The sequence below is a fragment of the Psammomys obesus genome, unplaced genomic scaffold (genome assembly GCF_907164565.1).
Source record: "Psammomys obesus unplaced genomic scaffold, mPsaObe1.curated_primary_1811, whole genome shotgun sequence".
Taxonomy (NCBI): domain Eukaryota; kingdom Metazoa; phylum Chordata; class Mammalia; order Rodentia; family Muridae; genus Psammomys; species Psammomys obesus.
This window is the reverse complement of record NW_026593286.1, coordinates 30928833-30937663: the sequence shown is the minus strand read 5'-3', so window position 1 is coordinate 30937663 and position 8831 is coordinate 30928833. Positions and strand designations below refer to the sequence as shown.

The following is an 8831-nucleotide window of genomic DNA, read 5'->3' as shown; positions in this document are numbered from 1 at the left end:
CGGTGGCTGGGTACCGCATAAGACACACAGCCACAAACACCACACCTGGAGTCAGGTGCAGTGCCAAGCAAGTCCAGTCACAGTCCCTTACGAGACAGGTATACTTACCGTCCCTCTTTCATAGACGAGGGGACGAGGGGTCTGGGAAGACAGAGGTTAAAAAGGGTACAGTAATCTCCTTTCGGGGCTGGAGAGATGCCTCAGAGCTTAAGAGGTTTCAGAAGGAGCTGGCTGCCCTTTCAGTGGAGCTGGGCTCTGTGCCCAGCACCCACATCAGACAGCTTACACACACCTTTACACGTGGGGTGCACGCAGACTCACGCAGGCACGTACACATAGAGGCAAGTAAATGTCTAACCCAAATAATTTCAAAACGCTGCATCCAACATTCAAAATCTTCCCTCCTCGAGAGGGAGTATAGAGATTATTTCTCTGTAAGTAGAATTCTAGAGGGATAGTATGTTTTCGGGAGAAAGAGACATCCTGGAAAGTTCCAGGTGTACTCCCAAACATGTGACAGCACGTGCTCAGCGACTGATTAGTCAGCTACGTGGGAGTCCCACAGCTGCAAGTACAATCTGTTGGCCGTTCGTGTGCACTTTTGTTTACCCTTCCAGACTGTCTGTATGCCCGTTGGGCGAACCTTGACTTACCTTGCAGTGCGGAGCCTGCAGGACTTGTCTTAGCTCTTGGATCTCAGGAGAACCGGAGGCTTTGGGTAAGAGCTCCAAGACCTGGTTCATGGTGGGAAAACACAGAGCATAAAGTATGCTAAACCAGGTGGCTCACGCCCGTAATCCCAGCCCTGGAGTGATTGAGACGTGAGGATCGTCAAAAGTTTGCGACTAGCTTGGCTGCAAAGTGAGTTACAGAGCAGCCTGCCTGGCCTGCAGGTGAGACCCTGTTTCCAAAAGGCAAAATGCAATAAAATACTTAAGATCTTCACCGCCTGGGGCTGCAGAGATGGCCCAGGGCTGTGGGAGCCTGCTGCTCTTTCAGAGGACCCACATCTGATTCCCCACGCCCCAACAGTCTGTGTAGCAAGGCCCTTTCCCTCCGATGCTGGTAATATGGCTCTTTATTGTCAGTGTATCATGGGCAGACGAAGCTGAGTTACAGGTGACCTGAGAATTCAGGCCACTTGGTTTCTTGAGAAGCTCCATTTTTTTTTTTTTGGGGGGGGGGGGTCGAAAATGGGAATGGTGATTTTTATCTAAAAGTAGGTCATTTTTTTCTCGGCAGTTTCTTGATGCCTGCTGCAAATGTAAACTGGCTTAGAATGAATTGTAGACCCGCTCTCAGAGGGCACTACACCCTCCAAAGTATGAATCCTCAGCAGCCAAGTGTCACTGCACACAGCCAAGCAAAACACACAGGTCACAGGTTCACAACTGTGTAGTGGGTTACAAGTGAGTAAAATATCACATGTGTGCTAGCCTGCAGATACCTGACGACAGTCTGAACAGCTGAGCGCTGGAAGGGAGGGTAGAGTCTCTTCCTTCTTTCTCCCCTCTCCCTCTCCCTTCTCTCTGTCCCTCTCTGATTTCTTCTATGGTTTTGAACACGTTTTTTACATTGGACGCTGTTTCGGCTGATGGTAGAACAGTTAACAGACATACATAAATTCTCACTTTCTAGGAATTCACATCCCAGTGAGGAGGCACAGGCCATAAACAGAACAGAAATGAACAATTTTGTCTCATATAGAGAGTTAAGAATTAACCAAGGCAGTTGGCCAGGGGCTTCCAGGAAGGAGGCCACGTTTAGCTGGGTGGCCAGGACGAGCTCTTCCTGGAGTGTGAGTGATTGGAGGGTTGCCGAGCAAGCACATGTGTGGCTTAGGGAAGGGCAAAGGGAGAGGGTGCAGCAGAGCTCGTGGGCGTCGATGCTGGCATGGCTGGGGCAGAAAAAGCAGGTGGAGAAAACAAGCGTGAAAGAAAGCCGCAGGGAGGCCAGTCATGTTCCGGCACGTAAGGATCTGGGTATTTCTTCTGAGGCAGGAGGGTATAAGGAGGACTAGGGCAGGGAAGCGACAGGGCCCAACTTGCTTTTATGGAAAATGTCTGACTGCTCCATTGGAAGCAGACGTGGAGGTGCAAAGGCGTAGCTGAGAGAGCTGGTGGAGGAGACACCCAGCTAGCTGGGTAAGGCATGTTAACATGTTAACGGCTTGTGCTGCGGGGTGGTAGGCGGCACGGGACCAGTGAAAGAGAGTCCAGATGAATTTGGAAGTGGAGCTGATGGGATTTGCCACAGACTGGACGAGATGTGAGAGAAAGAACAGACTCACAGGTTATCCCCCAGATTCTGGCCTGGCAATGGCACCGCAGTGACAGCGCTGTCATTAACTGAGACAGGAGAGGCCCTGGAGGAGTGAGCTGGAGGGGGCATGTTGAGGCCGTGCTACATTCATGGCATCTACCCAACTTCAAGTTGACCAGCAAAGGCTGGAATCCAAACAGGGTCTGTGTTAGAAACTGGAGAATCATTACTGCAGCGTCACCCTGTTTATAGAGGACGGTTGAATGTAAAAGACAGATGGGCAAAAGGAGAGGAGGTCATGGGCTAAAAATGCACATACACGTGTGTGTGCATGAGTGTGCATGTGTGTGTGTGTGTGTGTGTGTGTGATTTTTAGAAAACAATTTTCTTCTTTATATTAAGTTTAATTAAGAACATTTATTAAGGGCTGGAGAGATGGCTCAGGGGTTAAGAGCACTGGCTGTTCTTCCAAAAGTCCTGCGTTCAATTCCCAGCAGCTATATGGTGGCTCACAACCATCTATAGTGAGATCTGGTGCCCTGTTCTGGCCTGCAGGCAGAATATTGTATAAATAATAAATAAATCTTAAAAAAGAACATTTGTTAAGTGCTCGCTTTGTCAGCCTACATACTAAAAACTGGAACAATATGGAGAAGGTTAGCATGGCCTGTGCAAGGCTAATATGAAAAGTCATGAAGTATTCCATATTTTTTTTTAAAAAGGAACATTTATTAAGAATGCATGCTCATTGCCCAAGTTTTCCCAGCAGAAACCTCCACTCATTTAGGTAAGCACTACAGGCCAGAGGACATAACAAGAGGGCTCTACCGCCCTTCTGGACAGAGCCGCCTTACCTCACAGGATAAGATCTGTGCATGAGTTGTAGCAGGAACTAGCTTCCTCTCTTTAAACTTCTGGAGGCAGTCATAGACCTGCAGAAGGGCAAGGTGGGAGAATGATGGGGAAGATGTGACCAGTGACATGCAAGAGTGAAGGACGTCAGGGGGAGAGGCAGCTGCACTGTGAGTCAGCAGCTGAGCGGAGTGTCCTCCCCCCTCCCCCTGAGGGCCCTGTGCTTCAGAAGCTTCACTCCTGCCTGCTGCCTGGAGCCTGACAGTCCCACAGCAATTTCATCAATAAAAAGTGTGCAAAATTTTCTCTTGTCAAAGTGAGGGAAGTGATGGGAAGAGTTCTGGGACCGACACCCACAGAGTTCTATACACAATGCATTCGGGGCCTCTCAGGGTGGGAGGTCTCTGAGGGAGGGACCCCTTAGGACCTCTGTGCTGGACCACTGTGGAGGCAGCAACGGTATGGCTCACGACCCAGCTAGGATCCCGAGTAAGAGGCCAGACATTCGAAATGCGCGAAGCCACGCTCTGCTCTGGTCTTTGAGGCTGTTTAGTTCTCCTCCCTCAGGCAATTCTCCAGAACAAATGCATCTGTGCACATTCCAGCTTTGTCTCCCCTGACCCTTGCGGATTCTTTTCTGTACGGGATGGAGGGTCAGGCCGAGTAAGCAGAGCTCGCCTGACTTCACAGCGCTGCCCTTCATCCTATTTTGTGAATCAAATTTCTCTTGTGGATGGAGACACGATGTCCAAGAACTGTAAGTGTCTTAGCCTTTTTCATTCATATCTGTGATGACTGAGGGCAGGTACGCAAGTGTGCCTGGAGGTGATCTATGCTGGTTGATGGCTGCAGGAGGCGCTCAGCACAAAGAGCCTGCTGGACATTTATAATGCAAGCTAAACTCCCCAGCCATGGTTGGTGTTGGATGAGGGGTGGGGTGGGGTGGCGTGTAGGTGTCAAGGGTTCACTAGGCACAGTTTACATAGTGAGTTCCAGGCCAGCCAGGGCTAAATAGTAAGACCCTGGGTCAGGAGCTATAAAATGAGTGATGTGTCTCTGGTCATACAGAGGACATGACCACTTTAGTTCTAAAGATTATAATATTAGCATCCATGATAAAGCTGGCCATGTTTCAAGCTTAATTGGAAGAAACATCCCTAAAAATAGCTTCAGAAGAATCTTTCCAGATTGTCCAGAACATCACTGTATGGTGTGCACACCTTTAATCCTGACACTGGGGAGGCAGAGGCAGGTGGATCTCTGAATTAAAGGCCAGTCTGGTCTACAAAGCAAGATCCAGGACAGCTAGAGCTGCACAGAGAAACCCTGCATTGGAAAAAAAACAAAACAAACAAACAAAAGATTGTATGAGGCTAAGGAAATATTCCAACCAGAACTATGGATGTTTTACTTTCTGACTTTAGCAAAAGAGGAAAGACATTTTGTTTTGTTTTGTTTTGGTACAGACAAGACTCTGAAACTCACTATGTAGACAAATGACTCATTTGTCTGACTCTCAGAGACTCGCCGGCCTCTGCCTCCCAATTGCTGGGATTAAAGGCGTGCCCCTTTTATAAAAGCATTCTTATTCATCCAGACTTGTTGGTTTAAGGACAAAGGACTGTGGGGAGCTGATCCGGGGTTGCTAATAGGCAGTTTGGTGATGGTTTGAGATTCTAGGGGCCTCTGAAAAAATAAGTTGGGGGCAGTAAAGAAAGGAGTAGACATAGTTTTTCATGCCTAAATGCTTCCAAAGCTAACAGGGGTGTGTCTATTTATGTCTCTGTCTGTCTATGTGTCTGTCTCTTTCTTTCTCCCTTCCCCCTACCTGAGCGTGCGCGCCTGTGTGTGTGTGTGTGTGTGTGTATGTGTGTGTGTATGTGTGTGTGTGTGTGTGTGTGTGTGTGTGTGTGTGTGTGTATCTTCTCTCTCTGCTCTTTTGGAAGTAGGGTCTCATTGATTCCAGGCTGTCTTCAAATTGACCTTGTAACCATGGGTGACTTTGAACTTCTGATTATCCTGCCTCTGTCTCCTGAGTGCTGGGATCACAGGTGTGTACCATCTTGCCTGGTGTGGTGGTTTGAATGAGAATGGCACCCACAGGCTCATATGTTTGAAGTTCGGTCATAGGGAGTAGTATTTTAGGGAAGGATTAGAAGGTGTAACCTTGTTGGATTGGGTGTGGCTTTGTTTGAGGAGATGTGTTACTGGGATGGGCTTTGGATTCAACATCTCATGACAGGCCCAGTGTCTCCCTCTCTGCCAGCTGCTTTCAGATCAGGATATAAAGGTCTCTGTTCCTGCTCCCATGACACGCCTGTTTCCTGTCAGGAAAATCCTGGACTAACCCTGTAAAACTGTAAGCAAGCCCCCAATTAAATGCCCTCTTTCTTGCCTTGGTCATGGTGGCTCTTCACAGCAATAGAACAGTGACTAACACACCTGTTTTGCACAGTGATGGGATCTAATCCACGGCTTTGCGCATGTCAGACAGGCAGTTGCAAAGCTGGCTGTAGCACCAGCAATGATCCTCTGCCTCACATAGTACCAAGGCGAATAGAGGAGGAGGGTCAAAGGTGAAGTCGCACTAGCAATGATGGGGTAACCCATCACTCTCTGTTGGAGGAGACCAGTGATGATGAGGCAAAGAGAAAGAAGAAAAAAAAAAAAAAAAAGCCAAGAACGATGAGAAAAAGGCTAAGCGCGAAAACATGGGATCAAATGAGGAGGCTAACGATGGGAAAGATTGAAAAAGAAGACTAAGGTGAAATACGTTGATCAGAAGAAATGAACAAGGCCAACCCCACTGGGACCAGGAACACGGCTGACGTCACTCAGGAGAATATGAGGAAGTCTGTGAGAGCCTCTTCAGTGACTGAGAAGTAGCTTAGCCGTCAAGCACTTCTCTGTAGGAGGCTGGCTGGGATCGAGGACATTGCCCTTTGTGCTCTGGCTAGCTCCCTTTGACTTCCTTGAGAACAAAAGGAACAACATCAAGCTATGCCCATTGTGAGTTCTTCACGGACAGCCAAAATGAGGTGAGACCTGAGAGTATCTCAACTTCAACTGTGGCATGGTTGGTTCTGAGGGCCTGCCCTTCAGCATCTCTAAGAAACGCTCCAGCAGAACAAAGTCTTCAGAGTCATCCACAAGAACCTCATGAAGAAGGGCCCCAAGTTTTTGAAGCAGGAGGAAAGCTGTAAGAAGTTTTATGAGGTAGTCTAAGAATTGAAACTTGGAGGCCATGAGACTGCCCCCACCAAGATGCTTCTCTGAGCTACTGTACTTATGGAGAAATGTTGGCTTCCAAGTCAGAGCATATGTTTGACATGAAGGAGACTCAGAAGTCCATCTACTACATCACTAGGGAGAACAAAGGACAGGAGGCCAGCTCTGCCTTCACTGAGAGGGCGGGGGAGCAAGTTTCAACCCTCTTGACAGGTCTGACATGCATCACCTCATGGAGTGGATGGGAAGAGCCTGGTCTCTGTGGACAAAGATGGTCTGGAGCTACCAGGAAAAAAAGTGGAGCAGAGTAAATCAAATTTGGAGAATCTCTGCAAGGTCATGAGGGAGATCTTGCATAAGATGGAGAAGGTGTTCTTACCCCACGGCGCTGTGAGGAGCACCTGTAGCTGGACAGCAAACACAGAGCCGTTCATGAAGGTCAGGCACTCACTGAGTCAGCTCTACCAGGACCATATCATGGTCAAAAGCACTTGGAAATCAACTCTGACCACCCAGGTGTGGAGTCCCTGCAGCAAATGACTGGGGCTGGCAAAAAGAAGCTGTCAAGGACACTGGTGGGCGCTGCTGTGAAAAGCTGCACTTCTCCTTTCTGGCTTCTCACTTGAGGATGCTCAGATCCGCTCCAGCCATGATCACTGTGGGCCTGGGCACTCATGATGAGTGACGGCAGAGAGTCCAGCATCTCTGTTCCTGCTGATGGCCTCCGACTTGAGGATGCTGTGAATGCATCTCACAAGGAAGCAGTTTAGAGTTCCCCTGGAAAGCCTGCGACCTTTGCAGAGTTTTTCCTATGGCTCCTCAAGCAGCCAAGACTAGCCTTGATCCATCTGGGCTCTGCCGATGTCTTCTCCTTTCCTGTTTTTGTATCTCAAGACAGGAAAATCCTCCCATCTCTGACAGCAATGTTGGATGTTGAGAATTGGGATTTTATGGAGGGTTTCTTTTTTTTCTTTCTTTCTCAAATTAAAAGTATGTGAAATAAAGAAGATGTGGTTTCATTTTTTAAAGCAAAGAAATAAACCAACACTTTTTGGCATGCTTTTGCAGCAACCTGAATGGGCCACGACACTGGCTTCTGCCAGTCCCGAGAAAGCAAAGGCTTTAAGCACTTGCTCACTCTCTCACTCACTCACTCACTCGCTCACTCACTCACCTTCAGCAGAGCCTGCAGCCATGGGGAGTGGAGGAGGTCGTACAAGAGACACACGCCATTCAGGTCCCGGCTGTAGAAAAGACTCAGCTCCTGCAGCAGGAGCCTCAGGATCCCAGAGAGGCCTAGAGAAGGACAGAGGCCAGCTGGAGGGCAGCGGTGGCAAGGAAGACTGGAGCTCACTGGACGCTCCGTCTCCGTGGTGACAGCACTGGATCGAAGGCCTAAGGGAGGCTCCAAACCCCATCCCATCCTTTACGTGACAAATTTCAGAAGACCCCGTGGACCAGGCGAGAAGCAAATTCCTTGGGGCAAACTTAAAGAAGCTAGCTTTCTCACGGGCTGTGACTGACTTTAGACCAAACGGTGGCATGAACCAGATGAAAGGTGGACGGGAGACACCGTGAGGACAGTGCCATCGCTGTCCCCTCGTCCGCCTCGTCCGCCTCGTCCGCCTCGTCTGCCTCACCAGACAGGAATTGATCCCTGCGCCATCCAGCTGTTTCCTGGACCATCTTTCCCTACCTCAGACTCCCTTTCTGAAAATACTTACTGAAAGTGTTACTGAAAACCTCTTCCACTAGACTTTTCAAATGACACTGAGTTATTTATTTGTGTGAGATGGGCGGGGGGGGGGGCACGCAGGGCACAGCGTTCATGTGAATGTCAGAAGACGACGTGTAGGCGTTAGGGCTCTCCTTGGACCGTGTGGGTACAGAGATGGAGCTGCTGTCAGCTCGGCAGCTAGTCTACCGCTGAGCCAGGCGGCTGGCCCTCCCATTAGACTTTTTACATTTATTTATTGTGAGTGTGTATGAGTGTGTGTGTGTGTGTGTGTGTGTGTGTATGTGTGAGTCCTTGAATTTTTCATTATAAAAACCTCTTTTAGGTGTCACTCTGGATGTGAGCAAGCTGTGAGGTTCTGGGTTTCACATGAAACCCAGTGTGGCCTGGTGGGGTCCCCGCTCTCCACGGCCGTGTCTTTCCTGCACTGGCAGCCGCTCTCTGAGTCATTAACACGAGCATAGTGGGCAAAGGTGAGGAATAAGCCCCCCCATATGGATCACAGCAAGTCGCCCTGTGTACGTGGCCGTGCGTTCCGATTTCATCGTTAAGTCTTTTCGGGTCTAGAAAAGGCTCTTCGGCGACACATACCATTCTCGGGATCGGGTGCCGTGGGGAGAGCCCTGTCCTCTTCCGTCAGCTCTGCCCCTCTGTCAGCCTCAATCATCCTCCTGCTGGAGCGTGGAAGAGGAAGTCAGAGACGGGAAGCAGGTCAATGGATGGCGTATTGCCCCTCAGCCACACAACGCTCGCT

General features: G+C 49.3%; 1 non-coding gene across 1 annotated transcript; it reads left to right on the top strand.

Annotated features, from left to right (window-relative positions):
- The first annotated feature begins 2868 nt into the window (after nucleotides 1-2868).
- On the top strand, nucleotides 2869-2974 carry LOC129684068 (U6 spliceosomal RNA). The gene has a single exon (XR_008721258.1). It is a non-coding gene; the product is annotated as a U6 spliceosomal RNA (small nuclear RNA).
- The last annotated feature ends 5857 nt before the right edge of the window (nucleotides 2975-8831 follow it).